This window comes from Argopecten irradians, chromosome 12 (genome assembly GCF_041381155.1).
Source record: "Argopecten irradians isolate NY chromosome 12, Ai_NY, whole genome shotgun sequence".
NCBI classification, from domain to species: domain Eukaryota; kingdom Metazoa; phylum Mollusca; class Bivalvia; order Pectinida; family Pectinidae; genus Argopecten; species Argopecten irradians.
In genome coordinates this window covers 24,365,445-24,388,536 of record NC_091145.1, presented here as the reverse complement: position 1 = coordinate 24,388,536, position 23,092 = coordinate 24,365,445, and the positions used below count along the sequence as shown (strand labels likewise).

The 23,092-nt window shown below is 35.9% G+C and overlaps 1 protein-coding gene across 3 annotated transcripts in view; it reads right to left on the bottom strand.

Annotated features, from left to right (window-relative positions):
* LOC138336414 (protein MON2 homolog) overlaps window positions 1-23,092 on the bottom strand; it is a 576,914-nt gene that overhangs the window by 325,413 nt on the left and 228,409 nt on the right. The window lies entirely within an intron of this gene.

Sequence of the window (23,092 nt, the reverse complement as noted above, 5' to 3'; positions counted from 1 at the left end):
AATTTTGTTTTTTTTTTTCTTATTACCGATCACCCTCGAAACTCTGTATAGGGCTCAACTAGGGACCAAGGGTAACTTACCATGTGACGTGTAGAATAAAAATACCCCCTATCTTGTAGTTTCTCAAGAGTTCCTAAACTATCCAAAAAATCAAAGATCACCAACTATGTATCGAGATCGAGGCTTTAGTGAGCACAGGCACCGTAGCAACGTATATACAATTAATGCAACATATCTAACAAAAACAAACCACAATGCTGTTCAATGTCATTGGAAAATAGTTTTAATTGCTCATTTTCATCAAATTCTTAATACTGAAGTGATAAAAGAAGGTTGATTATCAACATAGGCAGAGAAAAGGGTACATAATGTTGAAGATCATTGTTGATTTATCTGTATAACATTACATTTCTATATTTTACCAATCAAGTTTATTTACACTGTATCTCAGTTTACATGTGTAGTTTGTTTCCACACATTTAAAATACAAGAGTGGAGAATTCTATACATGTGTTTTACATAAATGAAACAAATATCAAATTAAGTGTTTAGTTCTTTACCGTAATTTTCTAAGTGAACGTGCCGGTTGTTAGATACATGCATAACCTTTTCCTAAAATGAAACAACACTTTTTGTGCATTATCACGAGGACACTAACTTCATAGCTGATAAAAGCTGATATATTTAAATGTTAATTATTAGAGTGAATTATTTCTAAAACTAACATCATAAATTCATATTTCTGGTAGATATAGAAAAACTGAAATAAAGTAACTGAATATAATGATCTATGGACATCAATAATCAAATCTGAAACAAGGGTTCAATGCTTTAGAAGGAAAACCAAATATATTTACTGAAATGATCACATTTGCGATATTTTCTATAATTGCATGAACAATTAAGTCTTTCAATCGCAACTCCTCTTTTTATTAATCATTTTATTTAAGTTTAAATGGTTGGTATACTGATGTATATTTATGTGTTTTATCATGCTTATGATCTTGTGCACTGATTTTATAGGATATGTGTTTTGTGATCACAACTTCAGGGATAATTTTAGAGTAGCCCTTTCGACTATGATCCTCAGATTTTGAAAACGATCCCTATGTTTCAGGAAATTTCGTAATATTTCTTTGTTAATAGCCCCTCTAGAATTGTCAAATACTTAAAAGTGACAAACACATATTTCAGTTAAAATGATCCTTGCAGCATGCTCAATATATCAAGTACAATGTACTTCTATTTTGTGATACATAAAAATGAGGAAAACACATATATTCAGGGAAGCCTATCTAAACCCAAAAGTGCAATGAGAAATTGGGCTTTGTAGCCAAGTGGTCACAACAAAAGGTCATATAATGTAAAGTTTACCATTTTGTTTGCGCCATAAAGAAATTGATCTTATTAAGAAGGTGATCATTAGACAGAAATAGTCATTAAGGAATGCTTCATTCTAATAACAAATATCATTTGTTTTGCAATATCGTGAACATAATTGGTGTTTGTAATTGTTCACATGTCATAGACAAAGGGTGTTTATTGGAGTAAATAAGGATTGGTAAAGGGGACAGCCAGAGCTAGGTGAAATTTGTGATAACAACTTTATATATGTATACCTTAATAGGGAAATTAATGGCAAAATGTGATCAGAGGGGACAGCTGTTAAATATAAACAGACTGGGACCCAAATACTGACCTAAAGGGAATATGGGGAAGGCAACTTGAGACTCTGATAATGAAGGTTAGGAATGGTATTTAATGTTATTTAATTGTTTGGTTCATGTCCTTGTTTATTTGGCAACCATACATGTATAATATATAGCCTTATTCCAGTTTAGGCAACGAGTACCAATACTGTAATTCAGCTTGGCCTCAATAAAGGAAATCTTTGACATGGATACCTGCATTTTCTTTTCTCTCCAGCCTCTGGTGATTTATTATACATGTTATACGTGCCATAATTCAATCAAGCCACTGATGTGAATCAAATTGTGATCCAATGTACCGTCTACGGAGAATATTATGTGAATTTAAATTTAATAAAAGGTAAGTATTTCAACACATTGTCCCCATTAATGCACATGTATTACTACCACCCGTCAATGCTCACTAAGCCTCGTTTCCACGTTCAAAAGATGAATATTCATGAGCTAATATTAATGAAAGGTCTATTACGGCAGATATTTGTAATTATAAGATACAAGGCCTAAAAGCATAAAAAATCTGACTCAATGATTTAGACGATGCTTATTCAATTGGGGACCGATTTGAGTATTTCCGACAGAGAAAATCGACCATTTTCTGACCTGTAAACGTTTTCAATAATTTTTGAAGTCCTCATATCGAATGATATTTGGAAATGATAGCATCACTGTGTAAACGTTTTCAATAATTTTTTTTTGAAGTTGATTCATTTTGAAGCAACTTAATTTGCAAAATATTTCTCAAAAATAAACATGAAAGTAAATAAATCCAACTTTAAAAACGTATTATCAATCCAGACTGAAAACTTCAAAAAGTGCCATTGAGATGGTGCAGACACTTGACAGATGTTGCAACAGTGTTCGTGTTGAACATTTTATACTTTCCTCATGGAAGCCTGGTGATGCAGTCTACTAGTTTGCATGTGGTAAAGGGTTAAAAGTTCCATTAATCTTATCTTTTGAACAATGTTATATTTGTTAACGACAGCCTGACTGGACAAAATGATGATACACAGATTACATCATATGAACAAACATGGCTATTTGAGGATGGGTCCTATACCTATATATGATGAATGTGTATGCAGACAACACCATCAGAGACTGTTTATCATCTCACAGACAGAGAAAACCATCAAAGTCTGTTTATCATCTCTCAGGCAGAGGAAACCATCAGAGACTGTTTATCATCTCTCTGGCAGAGGAAACCATCAGAGACTGTTTATCATCTCTCAGGCAGAGGAAACCATCAGAGACTGTTTATCATCTCTCAGGCAGTGGAAACCATCAGAGACTGTTTATCATCTCTCAGGCAGAGGAAACCATCAGAGACTGTTATCATCTCTCAGGCATAGGAAACCATCAGAAACTGTTTATCATCTCTCAGGCAGAGGAAACCATCAGAGACTGTTTATCATCTCTCAGGCAGAGGAAACCATCAGAGACTGTTTATCATCTCTCAGGCAGAGGAAACCATCAGAGACTGTTTATCATCTCTCAGGCAGAGGAAACCATCAGAGACTGTTTATCATCTCTCAGGCAGAGGAAACCATCAGAGACTGTTTATCATCTCTCAGGCAGAAGAAACCATCAGAGACTGTTTATCATCTCTCAGGCAGAGGAAACCATCAGAGACTGTTTATCATCTCTCAGGCAGAGGAAACCATCAGAGACTGTTTATCATCTCTCAGGCAGAGGAAACCATCAGAGACTGTTTATCATCTCTCAGGCAGAGGAAACCATCAGAGACTGTTTATCATCTCTCAGGCAGTGGAAACCATCAGAGACTTTTTATCATCTCTCAGGCAGTGGAAACCATCAGAGACTGTTTATCATCTTTCAGGCAGAAGAAACCATCAGAAACTGTTTATCATCTCTCAGGCAGAGGAAACCATCAGAGACTGTTTATCATCTCTCAGGCAGAGGAAACCATCAGAGACTGTTTATCATCTCTCAGGCAGAGGAAACCATCAGAGACTGATGGTTTCTCTCAGTACTGACAACTGTTGCACATGGTTTTAAATTGAACAGGCTCCCCAGACGTGGATGGTTAGTGGTTGGTACCAACACATTAACCAGTTAATATGGCCAACAGCTTGGAGAAAAAAAAAATTAAAATATCAATAACTAGACCCATTTGTTATAACTCAATATCAAATTTTAATTTTCATTCCTTATAATTATGAAATTAATTTTAATTTCTTTGCACCTAAAAGTCTTCAATTACATCAAAGTCGATCAATATTATTTGTTTAAAAAATAGAATATTCAACTATTTAATAAGACAATCAAGAAATATAACAAAAATCAGTGCTTTTGAAATAGTAATAAATATGCAGTTTAAGGGAATTAATAGAAAGCAGATGCCTCATCCAATGTTGATAGCGTTTTCAATCCTCCTGTCATAACTCCATCGTAACTCCGTAATGAGCAATACTATCAGCAGTCATCGTGGCTACAACCAGGGGACATAACTCTACATGTCAAACATCATCAACTTCAAATTCATTAAAAAGCTATCCAGAAAAGTCTAAGTTTTCTTAATGAGATCAGTAAAATACAATCATGTTACACTGCTATCTGTATTGAATAAGAAACTTTCTCAAAATGTACTCTACACACGCGACTTGGAATGGTTTACAGAATTGAAGCAGGTCTCGGGCTGTGTTTTAGGATTCTAAATTAAATGTCTCCATGTTGTAATTGACTTGCCCCACTCACTTATAGCCCTGTAAAGATAAAACCATAGACACAACATCTACAAACAAAATCTAAGTTAAACAGACAGGCTTCTTTCAATCATATTAGACTAAATTGGTCATTATTCTCATTTTCGTATCTTCTGACATGAAAGCACTTCAGCGACCATGGCCGTTATCAAATCTTGTGTTATTCCTACCCACTAGTTATACATCTACATTAAAATCTTATAGATATCAAATTTACAATTGTCTTTTGGGAAAAACGTGTATCAATTTTAATTGTTTTCTATTGAAATACACCGGAACCCCTACCACTTGGATTGGTCTAGTCTAGATGAAAATTAAGGACGAGCGATTATGGTCAATAGGGGGTTAAACGTTCTACACTGATCCTGAAGATAACTGACATGGTTTTATTACCCCAAGGGAAATAACTCAGAACAATTCTATTAATTTGTTGTGCCGAGCCTACACAAATATAAATCCAATACTTTATTTCTTTGTGCCTTTAAGGACATTGTGTTCAGTTATAATATTTATTAGTTAATGATTTCCATGGAAATTTTAAAACCTACACAAACAATAATGATTATCAGTAAAGCCTTTGAAGATGAATGTTTTGATGGACTTCAAGCCATTTGTTGTATAACATTTCATAACCAACATATTTGATTTAGAGCTATCTTATAGCTCATCATTTTTATGAATATTATACATTATCTATTCATAATTTTGAAACATTGTATTTTGATTCAATATATATATGTTGTTGATCTGCAGATGGCTGATTAAACTTTTGATCCAAAAGAAGATAAAAATAATATAAAAAAAGACCAAAAAGTAATAGAAAAGATGATAAATTGATATATAGTTATTAAAACCTGCTACAAAGAAGGCCTCTTTATAAGGGACACCTCTATATAACCAACACCCGTCTATAATAAAGCACTGCTATTTAAAGGACACATGTCTATAAAGGACACTTGTCTATAAAGGACACTTCTATATAAAGGACACTTGTCTATAAAGGACACTTGTCTATAAAGGACACCTCTGTATGAAGGACACCTCTACATAATGGACAACTGACTATAAACGACACCTTTATATAATAGACACTTGTCTGTAGAGGACACCTCTACATAATGGACACTTGTCTATAAAGGACACCTCTATATAATAGACACTTGTCTATAAAGGACACCTCTACATAATGGACACTGTCTATAAAGGACACCTTTATATAATAGACACTTGCCTATAAAGGACACCTCTACATAATGGACAACTGACTATTAACGACACCTTTATATAATAGACACTTGTCTGTAGAGGACACCTCTACATAATGGACACTTGTCTATAAAGGACACCTCTATATAATAGACACTTGTCTATAAAGGACACCTCTACATAATGGACACTGTCTATAAAGGACACCTTTATATAATGGACAACTGACTATAAAGGCCACCTCTACACAATGGACACTTGTCTATAAAGGACACCTCTATATAATGGACACTTGTCTATTAAGAACACCTCTACATAATGGACACTTGTCTATAAAGGACAACTCTACATAATGGACACTTGTCTAAAAAGGACACCCTACATAATGGACACTTGTCTATAAAGGCCACCTCTACATAATGGACACTTGTCTATAAAGGACACCTCTACATAATGGACACTTGTCCATAAAGAACACTTTTATATAATAGACATTTGCCTGTAAAGGACACCTCTACATAATGGACACTTGTCTATAAAGGACACCTCTATATAATAGACACTTGTCTATAAAGGACACCTCTACATAATGGACACTTGTCTATAAAGGACACCTCTACATAATGGACACTTGTCTATAAAGGACACCTTTATATAATGGACACTTGTCTATAAAGGACTCCTCTATAAAGGACACTTGTCTATAAAGGCCACCTCTACATAATGGACACTTGTCTGTAGAGGACACCTCTATATAATGGACACTTGTCTATAAAGGACATCTCTATATAATGGACACTTGTCTATAAAGAATATATAATGGACACTTGTCTATAAAGGACATCTCTATATAATGGACACTTGTCTATAAAGAATTTATAATGGACACTTGTCTATAAAGGACATCTCTACATAATGGACACTTGTCTATAAAGGACACCTCTATATAATAGATACTTGTTTATAAAGGACACCTTTATATAATGGACACTTGTCTATAAAGGACACCTCTATATAATGGACACTTGTCTATAAAGGACACCTCTACATAATGGACACTTGTCTATAAAGGACACCTCTATATAATATACACTTGTCTATAAAGGACACCTTTATATAATAGACACTTGTCTATAAAGGATACCTTTATAAAAAACACCTCTACATAATGGACACTTGTCTATAAAGGACACCTCTATATAATGCACACTTGTCTATGAAAGACACCTTTGTATAATAGACATTTGTTTATAAAGGACACCTTTATATCATGGACACTTGTCTATAAAGGACACCTCTATATAATGGACACTTGTCTATTAAGGACACCTCTACATAATGGACACTTGTCTATAAAGGACACCTCTATATAATAGACACTTGTCTATAAAGGACACCTTTATATAATAGACACTTGTCTATAAAGGATACCTTTATAAAAAACACCTCTACATAATGGACACTTGTCTATAAAGGACACCTCTATATAATGCACACTTGTCTATGAAAGACACCTTTGTATAATAGACATTTGTCTATAAAGGCCACATCTACATAATGGACACTTGTCTATAAATGTCACCTCTATATAATGGACACTTGTCTATAAAGAACACCTCTACATAATGGACACTTGTCTATAAAGGCCACCTCCACATAATGGACACTTGTCTATAAAGAACACCTCTACATAATGGACACTTGTCTATAAAGGCCACCTCCACATAATGGACACTTGTCTATAAAGGCCACCTCTACATAATGGACACTTGTCTATAAAGGACACCTCTATAAAGAACACCTCTACATAATGGACATTTGTCTATAATGGACACCTCTACATAATGGACACTTGTCTATAAAGGACACCTTTATATAATGGACACTTGTCTATGAAAGACACCTTTATATAATGGACACTTGTCTATGAAAGACACCTTTATATAAAGGACTCGTCTTTAAAGGACACTTGTCTATAAAAGACATCTCTATAAAGGACACCTCTACATAATAGACACTTGTCTATAAAGGACACCTCTACATAATAGACACTTATCTATAAAGGACACCTCTACATAATAGACACTTATCTATAAAGGACACCTCTACATAATAGACACTTATCTATAAAGGACACCTCTACATAATAGACACTTGTCTATAAAGGACACCTCTACATAATAGACACTTATCTATAAAGGAAACCTCTACATAATAGACACTTATCTATAAAGGACACCTCTACATAATAGACACTTATCTATAAAGGACACCTCTACATAATGGACACTTGTCTATAAAGGACACCTCTACATAATGGACACTTGTCTATAAAGGACACCTCTACATAATGGACACTTGTTAAAAGGACACCTCTACATAATAGACACTTAATAAAGGCACCTCTACATAATAGACACTTATCTATAAAGGACACCTTATATAAAGATACACTTATCTATAAAGGACACCTCTACATAATAGACACTTTCTATAAAGGCCACCTCTACATAATAGACACTTGTCTATAAAGGACACACCTCTACATAATAGACACTTATCTATAAAGGACACCTCTACATAATGGACACTTATCTATAAAGGACACCTCTACATAATAGACACTTATCTATAAAGGACACCTCTACATAATAGACACTTATCTATAAAGGACACCTCTACATAATAGACACTTATCTATAAAGGACACCTCTACATAATAGACACTTATCTATAAAGGACACCTCTACATAATAGACACTTGTCTATAAAGGACACCTCTACATAATAGACACTTATCTATAAAGGACACCTCTACATAATAGACACTTATCTATAAAGGACACCTCTACATAATAGACACTTGTCTATAAAGGACACCTCTACATAATAGACACTTATCTATAAAGGCCACCTCTACATAATGTACACTTGTCTATAAAGGATACCTTTATATAATGGACACTTGTCTATGAATGACACCTTTATATAATGGACACTTGTCTATAAAGGACACCTTTATAAAATGGACATCTGTCTATAAATGACACTTCTATGTAAAGGTCATTTGTATATAAAGGACATTCTTCATATCTCCTTTTGGTGTCCTTTGTAGGCAGGTTTAACTGTTAGAGTAACTTGTTAAAACCAGATATCACTGGCACCATTATATTTGGCAGTTTTAAATATACATAGTTTTACAGATTATACCAGATTTAAATACTATAAAATAAGGAGAAAATTAAATCAAATTCTTGCCAAGATTATTATGCCAGAATATGCCCACTCCTGATTAGACAAGGGTCGGTTTTAACAGGTTATTCTATAGAATTCTATCATGTGGCACTTGCGATTTCTTTCACTATTCAGCTATTTACTTAATGGCTGTTTGAATATTGCATAAAGTTCCATGGTCCTGATTTTTATCTTCTCTTATTATCTTTGTATTTTAAGTCAATGCATTTGCATGAATATTTACATGACCTTATTGCAACATAAAAACTGGAGATTTTTTTTAAAAAGTCCTCTTTATTTCAGTTTTTGAAAGGTATTTAGATCCAATTTGCTGATATATTGGTTCAATGTACACTTTGCTTTCACTTTAATCAGCACATTTGACACGTTATTATGTTTGTCTGGCTTGTTTTGGTTTTTTTTTACATAAATCAGCAAGGATAATTGACACTGATGCAATTCAAATCTGCAGTCACATTACATTCTTACTCCAGCACCATCACCAACCCAAACATCTAAAACATGCATTTATAAATTTTCACAAATTTTTATTTATGAATGTAGCATATCTGAAATAAGTTTGCAATCTGATAAAGACTGACCCTGCTTCACCATTTAAAAGCCATTTTGTTTACCTTTTGGCAAATTATGTAAAAGACATTGTTCAGGGTATGTTACATTAACCATATGTAGGAGTCGGGTATGTGCAATGAAAAGGCGCAATCTCCTATGCAAAGTAGATGCAAAAAATATATCCTATGATTTTTCAATGAATAGCTTCGTCACCAAATACCATTCCCTACGGTACAACAAAACAACAAATTGGCCTTTAATGTTTAATCACGAATGTAAGCTAATTTGCCAAAACAAACTTACGGTAAACCTCCGGTTAATTCGAACCGCCGGATAGTTCGAATACGCGATTTTTTCCAAAAAAACGGTAATTTTTTAGCTAGTGATAGTTCGAACACTGACTTTTTATAATCAATCCTATTTCGGATAGTTTGAACATGTCAAATTATGAACGTAAAAGATTTTTTTCGTCGGCAAATCGGCGCAATGGGGTCCCCAAAAATGGTGATATATTTTGCATATTGCAACAGTTTTGATGTTTGGAATAAAGATTGTATAAATGATCATTATAATGACCATATGACAGATAAGTAATGAACATTTTAAGTCATAAATAAAAATTATTTATGCCGATATATAGTACACAAAGCAGCAAGGCCAAATGTTTAATCCTAGGCCCCGACAGTGTATATTTAAATTCGATGTACCTGACGGAAACCCATGGAAGAAATCGCCAATGTTTGTTAAGTCCAATCTAGATACAGATATCAGTTTAAGTCGACATTAAAATATGCATTCAGTCTATCTTTAGTCAGCCGATCAAGGTGTTAAATTACCTGCAAACATGTGCTTCATGCTGGCTTGGACAGGCCAGTTACGAGGTGTCACAGTGAGTATCAAAAGCCAGCCGCTGGGTCACAGCAAGTGGGTGTGATTACATATTAAGCAGCCAAAACAATCCACGTGTTGGGTAATTAAACAATAGATACATAGCTTTTCATCAGGTTAAAACTAGTTACGTAATTTTAGAAGCAGACAATATGCAATCGGGTTTTGGACAAATTGACAGTCGCAGTGCGATTGTGACCTAATTTTACAAACTGAATGTAAACAAATATTTTCAACAGCAGTTTCGTAAATGCAACCGGACTTTCTTTAACTAAAAAAGTAAATAATAAATTTACGTTTGTTACGAAAGACAACAAAGATCTAACTAGATTTTTTGTGGTTTAAATAAAGTTTCTAGCTCAGTTAACAGACGTCGATGAAAATTCTAGGCCAGGATCGTGAATGGTGCTGTTTGGGGCATTGGCCACGTGTCCATATGCATGCAGCTTCTGCTACGTAACTACTTATAACTTCACAAATTAAATGCTCATGTTTCCGAGAAAATGATTGAATATAATATCTTCAGGAAACTAAATACTTTTCCTATAGATTTTCTGCCTTACATTGCTTATGCCAGGTACATCGGTACTCAAAACTGATTTTTACCGATTTCATCTCGGATAGTTCGAACTCACGATTTTTTCCTGAAGCTTAATTTCGGATAATTCGAACTGGTCCATCAATATTTATTTAATTTTGTTCGAACTAACCGAAGGTTTACCGTATCTAAATTTCTTTCTATTGTTTAGGTAAAGATTAATAATAAAATCATGCAATAAAATAGCATTTACATTTCATTTCACTTCGTGTAAACAATACATTGACAAGACCCGGCCTTGTCTGAATATTTTTTTAATACCAACAACATGATAATTTAATTGATATTAACTTCAAAATTAGGAAAATATTGCTGGTTGTTTGCTTTTGTCTCATCAAAATATCAACAACTTTCAGGGGAATGAATTGATTGAGACTAATTTCATTTGTGTGTAGACAAGATTCATGGACCAAATCTGTCTATCTTATACACTTTATGGTTAGTTGCATGTTTTCTTCTGGAAAAACATGATATCTATGCAAATAAACGGAATCCAATATACGGGCGGATAAGTACACAGCAGATGTACTGCATCGTATGATTCTATTCCATACATAATCCTATGAGAAAATTGTTTTCCCATGCTAATGTGGTGATCAATGTATGTAAAAATTTCCAATTACAGAAATTCAAAAAAAATCAATTAATTCTTTTCAAAGCAGACATTTAATTATGGCTTCACATCTACATGTCAGCTTATATTTTAAGCCCTATAATAAAAAAAAAATTAATGAAAATACGATTTTTTGTTTAATCAAGCTCCATTGGATTAAATTTGTATTTGTTAAATCCAGAAAGCCTACATGTACTTTACCAATGGTATCAGAGCTATCTCACGTGCAGTGTAAAATACACAAAAATATTCTGTTATCAGCATACCTTGTATTGTTCATGACATGAGCAGATAAAGAATGGAGGGAAAGTGTGAGGGGTGGAGGAGGAGGGGGGGGGGGAGGGGCTGGTGAGCGGTACAGATAACATGTGTGAGAATCCCACACATCTATAACGCTAATTCAAACATGCAATCCTCAGTCAAGGGCCATAAGTATAATGTTCTCCTCGAGTCACGATCTCTACATAAAATGCTGAGTTAAAGTCATAAAGGAAATAAACAAGTGACAGCTCATTAACTTATGTCCTCACACACTCAGCTATAGAACGTCTGGGGATGTCAAAACAGGCACTAAATCTCAGATCAACTTTCTAAAATTCTTCAAACATTTTCAAAATTATCAATAAAATACCAAACAGAAACACAAACAAATCCTCTTCATTATTTTTAGTCCTTCACCTATCACACTAATGCTAGGAAACCGACTAATCCTAATAAAAGATTGTCGGATAATCCTGCTGCTAGAGAAACCAGCCATTCACAATGCTTGATTGTCAGCCAACCACATCTACGCTAGGGAAACTAACCAATCAAAAAAATTTGAAAAGCAGCCAATCTCAATTTATCTGTTAACGAAAATAACCAATCACAATCAAGATTACAGAATTCCAGTCATAACATGTAGATAAAAGGCAGGACAACCTATCACAACAATGACTGAAAACAAACCCTAATCCCTTTATGTTATGTCAAAGTCATTCAATTTTAACCATATTAGAAAAACCAAATTGAAACAAGATAAAAAACAACATGCTTAAGGAGTGAAATCAGCAAACAGCCACTGCAACTGTCGTTTGTGATAATTATGGAAGGATTGACCTTTTACTAAACATAATCATAGGGTTTGTATCAACGAAGTACAACTTCCATGGATGCTACACAAACAAACAACAATCATGTTAGGATTAACCAAACAAACTCTTATCCCAGTAAGTAGCCTGAATATTTCTCTCTGACTATTATGTCATTGTGTGAGCTGTGACCACTACAACCTCACAACATTTAACAGTATTTACAGAAGGCATTCAATTTTAAAGCTTCATTTTTTCATTGATAAACTTTTAAACAAATTTGTGTATCAATTTCACAAAAAGCTGGAACACTTTACAGAAGACATAAATCTAAAGCTTTATTATTTTATTGATAAACTATTTAACAAATGTGTGTATCAGTTTCCCAAAAATTTGGAACACTTAGCTGAGAGATGGTGGTTACATGATTCCTGATGATTTAGGTGTGTAGGGTTTAAGACAGGAGTCTGGCATATGAAGACACACACAGGTGTGCCTGCTCCTTCAGGTCCAATTATACCATCAGGGTAACATTAACTGGCAAGAAAATGTCAAAAATGCAAAACATCAAATGGATGGAATTAAAGTAAAAACAAGTCTATAATTGAAACAATGTTTGTCTATAAGTTTAAAAAGACATCATTAAGATGCTTGTATGTATCACCACTACAACGACAGAACCCACAGTCTACAGTTATGAAAACAAATTATGGTGGAGAATACAAAAAATCCTGTTTTATACCAGTTCACTTAAAAACAAACAATTACATCAAAGAAGCAACTATTCTCTAATTTACATTGCATCATCTACCATGGTCCAAATTGACCAATCGCTAGGCAGTATATAGCCACACCTCATGCTGGCAAATGCATGTGTACATGCCTATTTTATGTAGCAAAATATTGTAGCATACACAATACGAAATGCAAATTATGTGCGGTACCCAGACGATTTGATTGGCAGCAGTCGATCTGTCAATTTACTAAACTGATCTGTATCTGTGTTTTCCTGTCTTTATGAATACTTTTTGTTTGTTCACAAGAACGAGAAAACAAGGAGTTTGGAGGTCCCAAAATGACGTGGGTAAAGTACGATTTACCGTTGATTAGTCCCAACTTTTGATGTGATGTTTGTGACATCATCGGAAGGTGGGATTGGTCGATGGTAAAACATACTTTATCCTCTCAAACCGCTGTATTTATCAGGCTTGTATGCTTGCATGGATTGAAGCATGCAGATAGATATCCATGTGGGGTCAGGCAGGTTATCCTGGGAACAGAGTGGAGTGGCCATCAATAAAACTTGGCTGGACAATTTTTGTCTCGGCGACATATGTCTGATTCCAATTTTCAAACTAGGGAGAGATAATCCAGTATTAGAATTCTGCTGAGAAAATCTTACAAATAACTTAGGGTTTGGTGGTCAGAATGTGAAAGACAAATTTGTAACATGGTGCCACATTGCCAGGCCATCCGCATTCCCCTTCCGCTCTTTAAATCCCCCCCCCCCCCCACCACCTACTGCAACAAATTAATGTATCATGAGTACAGAAAAAGATCAAATATGACTGACATTTTTCTTAGAAGAATTTCTTTCACAACTTTCATTTTCGTTACCTAATAAGCACATCCTTTATTATAAATTTTCAGCACCCTGGGTACTAATTACAGTAAATATGGTAGGCTTTGGCAATTAAGCTTAAAAAGGGTCCACAATATCTGGTGATTATAAATGTACTGAATGTAATACAATGAATCTGATATATCAAATTAATAGAGCAAACATTTTGTAGTTTTGTAAAGAAAAAAAATTCTGAAGATATTAAATTTTCCTGTGTCCAATTCAATTCTGATCAACACTTATGCTGAAACATAAGCAAAAGCAAGCACTTTGTATCCCTGACTGCCTTCCTTTTATGGTTAGGCAGTAGACACTGGCGAGCCTTCCTTTTATGGTTAGGCAGTAGACACTGGCGAGCCTTCCTTTTATGGTTAGGCAGTAGACACTGGCGAGCCTTCCTTTTATGGTTAGGCAGTAGACACTGGCGAGCCTTCCTTTTAAGGTTAGGCAGTAGACACTGGCGAGCCTTCCTTTTATGGTTAGGCAGTAGACACTGGCGAGCCTTCCTTTTAAGGTTAGGCAGTAGACACTGGCGAGCCTTCCTTTTATGGTTAGGCAGTAGACACTGGCGAGCCTTCCTTTTAAGGTTAGGCAGTAGACACTGGCGAGCCTTCCTTTTATGGTTAGGCAGTAGACACTGGCGAGCCTTCCTTTTAAGGTTAGGCAGTAGACACTGGCGAGCCTTCCTTTTATGGTTAGGCAGTAGACACTGGCGAGCCTTCCTTTTAAGGTTAGGCAGTAGACACTGGCGAGCCTCCCTTTTAAGGTTAGGCAGTAGACACTGGCGAGCCTTCCTTTTAAGGTTAGGCAGTAGACACTGGCGAGCCTTCCTTTTAAGGTTAGGCAGTAGACACTGGCGAGCCTTCCTTTTATGGTTAGGCAGTAGACACTGGCAAGCCTTCCTTTTATGGTTAGGCAGTAGATACTGGCGAGCCTTCCTTTTATGGTTAGGCAGTAGACACTGGCGAGCCTTCCTTTTATGGTTAGGCAGTAGACACTGGCAAGCCTTCCTTTTATGGTTAGGCAGTAGATACTGGCGAGCCTTCCTTTTATGGTTAGGCAGTAGACACTGGCGAGCCTTACTTTTAAGGTAAGACAGTAGACACTGGCGAGCCATCCTTTTAAGGTTAGGCAGTAGACACTGGCGAGCCTTCCTTTTAAGGTTAGGCAGTAGACACTGGCGAGCCTTCCTTTTATGGTTAGGCAGTAGACACTGGCGAGCCTTCCTTTTATGGTTAGGCAGTAGACACTGGTGAGCCTTCCTTTTATGGTTAGGCAGTAGACACTGGCGAGCCTTCCTTTTAAGGTTAGGCGGTAGATACTGGCAAGCCTTCCTTTTATGGTTAGGCAGTAGACACTGGCGAGCCTTCCTTTTAAGGTTAGGCAGTAGACACTGGCGAGCCTTCCTTTTATGGTTAGGCAGTAGACACTGGCGAGCCTTCCTTTTAAGGTTAGGCAGTAGACACTGGCGAGCCTTAATTCCTTTTAAGGTTAGGCAGTAGACACTGGCGAGCCTTCCTTTTAAGGTTAGGCAGTAGATACTGGTGAGCGTTCCTTTTCAGGTTAGGCAATAGACACTGGTGAGCGTTCCTTTTCAGGTTAGGCAATAGACACTGGCGAGCCTTCCTTTTATGGTTAGGAAGTAGACACTGGCGAGCCTTCCTTTTAAGGTTAGGCAGTAGACACTGGCGAGCCTTCCTTTTATGGTTAGGCAGTAGACACTGGCGAGCCTTCCTTTTATGGTTAGGCAGTAGACACTGGCGAGCCTTCCTTTTAAGGTTAGGCAATAGACACTGGTGAGCCTTCCTTTTATTGTTAGGCAGTAGACACTGGCGAGCCTTCCTTTTATGGTTAGGCAGTAGATACTGGCGAGCCTTCCTTTTATGGTTAGGCAATAGACACTGGTGAGCCTTCCTTTTATGGTTAGGCAGTAGACACTGGCGAGCTGAATCTTTATAAACCTGTACAATGAGATTTAGTTACTTCAGTATGATGAAAAGACATCCTCATCGATGACAACTTGTCAATTAACAAACATCTCCACATGGAGAGTAAAGTACACCAAACATGGCTGTGTACCCGGGAGCATGATAAGTTACAGTCCGTGAGTGACTAGAGGACGTTCTGGCCATCCAATCAAGTGTTTGTATAACAGTTTGAACTCTCTCTGACACACAACCGTGCGCTGACCTTTCACTTTTGCTGTAGAATACCAATATTTCTCAAATGGCATAAAGGGCTAAAGCACTTGACTCTTACATGCATGTAAACTTCAGTTTTGGTTTTCGTTTGACTTTCTTAGTTTTTATATTCTATTATCATCCATGGTCATTCAGGGACTTGCCAGGATTGTTGCTGGAGAAAAACCAGAGTACCTGGAGAAAAACCATTGACCAACATAGGTCAATTTAAAGCAACTGCCTCACATGAGATTTGAACTAACAACAAAGGGTGAAGGACTTGTGGTAATATGTCGGGAGTTTGAACCACTCAGCAGTTCCTTCCAGCAAAATCAATTTTTTTGGAAGGAACCACTCACATTTTTGTGTATGTATGTAAGTTAGCTTTTTTCAATTCAATGTTGCTTTGGTAATTTGAATATCTTTACATGACTTCCACATCAGCAAGCTCTTAAGATCATTTTATAGCATCTGTAGAATTTATGACAGCTTTTGAGATGCTGCTTGTACCTGCATGAAGACCAGAGAAATATCTACAAATTAGGTTGACTGGTATAGTCTTTGATTAAGATGAGCCTACGTGTGTCTTCAGGGGTGAACAAGTCAATTCTTGTGTCAGAGAAGCTTGAATTCCTGGAAGAGGAAATGATCTTTGTATTTATAGGAAGCAGTGGAGTAAGATAAGGGACATCCTTCTCTGGTACGTCTGGCCACAAAGTTACATTAAATCAGGTAATGAAGAAAGAACAATTCTTAAACATTTTAATGCTATGACATTTAATTCAATGTTTCTCTAATCACATCAAAGAGGCCAATTCTATTGCAATTCAGATATTACAAAAAATAATACAAAAGTATTACTATCTCATATCATAATTGTCAAACCTTCAATTACAAATCTTGTGACTTTGGTTTTCTCTGTATATAATTCAAATCATTATCTACAGGTACTCTTTTGTATAGTGTTTCCTGTTTGTACCTTTGTAAAATGGGTAAAGTGGATAACACAAGCCTAAAAGATATCACAAAAATTAATTGCTGCAAAAGATTTCTTGAATCATTAGAGCCTAGTTCGCGGAATTAAATTGTCATGAATAAGTCGTTCGACAGAAAAAAAAAACGAAGTTAAGTCGCCGCAAAAAGCAGTTGGTTTACATAATTCTAGAACATAATTGGTTTTTGACAATTACAGCACCCTCTTTTATTGATCTGCTGTAAACATTTACACAAGTGCCATGGTTATTTATACAAAGGACAATTATCAATAACAAGCGCCATAAAATTACTCCTCCATATCATAATTGGTTTGTATATGATGCAACTAATTAACAGGTGCATTGATACCGAAATTAATATCATCGTAAAATGTTTCAACAGAGAAATTGCAAGTCAACACTCACTTTTACAGTATATTAATCAGTATACAAAATATCATCTATACTTTTACTGTTAGTAAGAGGTCACTGTTGTATATAGTATCTTAGGTTTCCTTGATGTCCGTCCTGTTAACAACTCCATGGTTCTAATCCTCTAGACATCAGGTGACGCCCTAATACCGATTCTCAAAGCATCATATTTGTTCTCTAGCAGGAAATTTCAGGAAAATTAAGAGGTTTGGCTTTATCAAAAGGCACGAAAAAACAAATATATGATAGGAAAACTCTAAAGATAAAGAAATGTAATTGTGAAGAAAACAATAGATGTAAAAAGTGCTGCTGTTTGGACATGAATCTGACAAATGATAACGTATACTGCAGCAGCCAACACCAAACCTGAGATCACAATACAGCAGCTGTTTCCCTGACCTCTTTAGATGCTTTTTGACTACAGGAACATATCACAGTCATTTGACAATTTTTCACAACTCTGAGAATTCGTTTTTTATTACCAGTAGATACAGAATCCAGGAATCCGGAAATAGGAGTGTCTAGTAATGGAATCACACAGCTAAACCGTACTTTATTTATAGTCTGATAAGGACTTAATGTTGTATCTGCTAAAATGACCTAGCTGTCTGGTGTTTCCCTTTATAAAATACATGTACAGAGATAACATACAATAAAATTTAGTGTCATCAACAAACACTGTCAAAATATCAGTCATGGGAATTATCTTACACTTTTTCATATCATTTCACTCACAATGCCGCTATATCTTGCCACAGTGAAGCTATACATATGTCACAGTGAGGCTTAGGATATTCAAAGTGAGGCTATGTCACAATGAATCTATGTCACAGTAAGGCTATGTTAAAGTGAGGCTGTTGTCACAGTGAGGCTATGTCACAGTGAGTTCACTTCACAGTCAGGTTATTTTAAAGTGTGATTGTCACAGTGAGGCTATTGTCACAGTGAGGCTGTGTTAACGTGAGGCTATTGTCCCAGTGAAGCTATGTCACAGTGAGTTCATGTCACAGTGAGGTTATTTTAAAGTGTGACTATGTCACAGTGAAGCTATGTCACAGTGAGTTCATATCACAGTGAGATTATTTTAAAGTGTGACTATGTCACAGTGAAGCTATGTCACAGTGAGTTCATATCACAGTGAGATTATTTTAAAGTGTGACTATGTCACAGTGAAGCTATGTCACAGTGAGTTCACTTCACAGTCAGGTTATTTTAAAGTGTGACTGTCACAGTGAGGCTATTGTCACAGTGAGGCTGTGTTAACGTGAGGCTATTGTCCCAGTGAAGCTATGTCACAGTGAGTTCATGTCACAGTGAGGTTATTTTAAAGTGTGACTATGTCACAGTGAAGCTATGTCACAGTGAGTTCATATCACAGTGAGATTATTTTAAAGTGTGACTATGTCACAGTGAAGCTATGTCACAGTGAGTTCATATCACAGTGAGATTATTTTAAAGTGTGACTATGTCACAGTGAAGCTATGTCACAGTGAGTTCACTTCACAGTCAGGTTATTTAGGTTATTTTAAAGTGTGACTATGTCACAGTGAAGCTATGTCACAGTGAGTTCATGTCACAGTGAGGTTATTTTAAAGTAAAGCTATTGTAACTGTGAGGCTATGTCACAGTGAGGCTATGTCACAGTGCACTTACAGTCACAGTGAGTCTTTATCCCAGTGATTATATATGCCACTGTGATGACATTCCATAAAAAATTTGGCACAGAGGCAATGGCAAAGTGAGACCATATGTCATTGTAATCTTTTTCACAGTGTGGCTACCTCAAAGTGAGGCTATGTTAAATTGAGGCTATGTCAAAGTGAGGCTATGTCATGGTAATCTTTGTCACAGTTTGGTTACCTCAAAGTGAGGCTATGTTAAATTGAGGTTAGGTATTTCACAGTGAGGCTATGTCATGGTAGTCATTGTCACAGTTTGGTTACCTCAAAGTGAGGCTATGTTAAAGTGAAGTTAGGTATGTCACAGTGAGGCTATGTCATGGTAGTCATTGTCACAGTTTGGTTACCTCAAAGTGAGGCTATGTTAAAGTGAGGTTAGGTATGTCACAGTGAGGCTATGTCATGGTAGTCATTGTCACAGTGTGGCTACCTCAAAGTGAGGCTTTGTTAAAGTGAGGCTATGTTAAAGTGAGGCTATGTCAAAGTGAGGCTATGTCATGGTAATCTTTTGCACAGTTTGGTTACCTCAAAGTGAGGCTATATTAAAGTGAGGTTAGGTATGTCATAGTGAGGCTAAGTCATATGGTAGTCATTGTCACAGTGTGGCTACCTCAAAGTGAGGCTATGTTAAAGTGAGGCTATGTCAAAGTGAGGCTATGTCATGGTAATCTTTGTCACTCAACTACATCTTTGTTATAGTTCATGTCACACTAAGCCTTTATGAATATATCAGGCAATATGAGATCAGCTTACAGCAGAAATAGCTTATCCGACTACGTAACCATATCAACTGTACTGATCTACCCACATCCCAAGTTCTTTAAAATTAAAGCTTTCTTATAAGCTTTCTTATAAGCTACCTGATTTAAATGACAGTATCATCAGCTCAAATTTTATAATATCAGCCCACACAATACCATTATAAATCTGTCCACTCCAATATAGCGTCTTACATACAGTAACCAGATCAGGGGAGTTAATAACACTGGCAATGTTATAAAACAGAATGTGATTTGAAATATATATCAGGAGATATCTATATATACATACAAAAGATATTAAAAGAGTGTTTATTTCATATAACATTTAATGAAAAATTTGAAGAAAAAAAATCTTGAAATTTTGCTGGCCATGCATGGAATCGGTGGGAATACTTTCAAATATAGCATGTTATTTGATTTTAATGCATGCGATAATTCCCCAGACAAGAGTTGAACGCATCAGCTAAACAATTTCTATCTATACACCTCAGTATTGGAAATGTGTTTAAAATGATTCTTTGTTTGATGTGAAAATGAACATCCCCAATGATACATACAGCTATAGTCAGCCAGTCATAGTGGACAAGTAAAACAGGCAGATGTCATTTACTAGTGCTTTAAGGATTTTTATCAAAAATGAAATACAATTTTTTTCTTTTTTTTTTTTTTCATACACCATATTATTTGGCTTTTCACTCCACAGTTGAATAACCATCAGATGCCAGTGATACCCTTCTCTATGCTTAGAGTACAGAAGAGATCCTTCAGCATTTTCTGAGCACTCAAATGTAAAAATTTAAGATGGCTGTCTATCGGCCATTTTGAATCTGGTTCAGTCCAAAAATGCAGTATGTATTACAGCGCACTTGAAGGGGAGCATATATATGGAATTTGAAAGAGATTTTTTTCAGTGCTGTATGGTAATTCTCTTAATAACCTACAAGTTACAAGGAACAGATACATACACTTCCATTGTACAAGGGAGTAACAATGTGTGTGGTATAGGACCTGACAGGTAAATTATCATCAACATTTACAGAAACAATATCAGGAACGGTGCATTAGCTAATACATACACTGGCAAGCAGTCCAACCATCTTATAACATACTGTCAGATGGAATCTCATAAACACTACATTAGGAGGTAGGAATGGTCAGCTAATCGGGGACTAATCAACAGTGGCATCACCATCAGACTAAGTGCCGACACCTCGTTTAGTTCTAAGTAACATTGGCCTCTCTATAGGTATGTGTTACATCAGATGTTAGCCTCACAAACAGAGGGTTACTGGACACCTTCTATTTCATTATCTCAAGATGTTTAACAGCTAAGTTAGGTAGATAGATAATAAACTATGTCTTAGGGATAATCTCTGTCACTTGTTAAATAAGACCACTGTCTTATGGCTGAAACAGCCATTTATTACCCAATTTTACCTCTGTATAAAGACCACTTGCTTAATAAGACAACATTATTTGACCTTTGTAAAAAGAGCTCTACTGTAAGATTTTTTTTTGTCCTCTGGGTGGTTTTTATAGACAGGTCTGACTGTAGCTGGTACTGCCCGATTTCATGAGAAACAAAATATTCTCTGTCCAAAACGGAAAATATGTTAACCATTAAATCACCATCTACAAATGGTGTGAATATTTTTGCCTCTTATTATATGCATAATCTATATGATGAATCGTACCCATTGACCAAAGTCCAGAGTATAACAGGGGGTGCCTATGTACCCAGATAATACCAGCTATCTGTGGAGTTATGATTAATCTGAGCCAGCCTACAGGGGATTAGGACTCAGGACTCAGACAATCTAGTAAGATTGTCGGATTCCCTCTTGTAACACTCGTCATTTTACATTTTGATGGCCAACTAAAAGGTTCTTCAAGCACTATAGCAGATAAGTAAACTAAAACGTCCTTGGCCCCATTGTCAATTTTTACAAGAGGAAATGTCTATTTCCATTGATGTTGATATATTTCATTGAACTTTTGCCTAAAAGCTTTTTCTAATGGTCGTGAGATGACTAGAACAATGACATCACCTTAACACCATTAAAGTGAAGATGTTTGTAGGGTTACGTTACTTTTGTGGTCTACCAGCCATTCCAACTACCACAAAATGCATGAGACTGTAGGTGCTAATTAAATAACTAAATCCTCAACTATAAACTGAAGATTAAGTGACAGACATTGACAAATCAGCTGTAATTTTATAAGTCAGACAGCAATAAGTTCTGTGTATGGCCAAAGTAAAGGATGTTCTGGTCAAAGATTTGACCAAGGTTCTTGACACTTAAGGCTAATCTAATAGATGACAGTGACCACAGAATATCAGAATGTACCTCATCACCATTGTTCCTCATAATCCAACAATTCACAACCTAAGATAGACAATAAGGGGACATAACTCTGTTTAGGAAAGGTTATCATTATATAGCACACTCAAAAGGGCACAACTAATTTTCAAAAAGACATAAAGACAACTCTGAAACCTTCCTCATCACATCTGTATAGGTCACAAGGGTCATGACTTTTAAAACAGGATCAATATATTTTACGATGGGACATAACTCACACCAGAATTCCACAGAAGTGGATATGTCGCCTGCAGAGCATCACAAAAAATAGTTATTTACAGTTGAAAATATTGTTAATAATTAGGTGAAGTTATCAATTCCCATAACTCTTGCAAATATTGACAGATTTTGACTAATTATCAAATTCATTCAAGATCACATTGATATAAAGCAATACACCAAATTTGGTGGAAATCGGACAATAAATACTTAAGTTACCAAAGACGACGACGACATAGTGACACC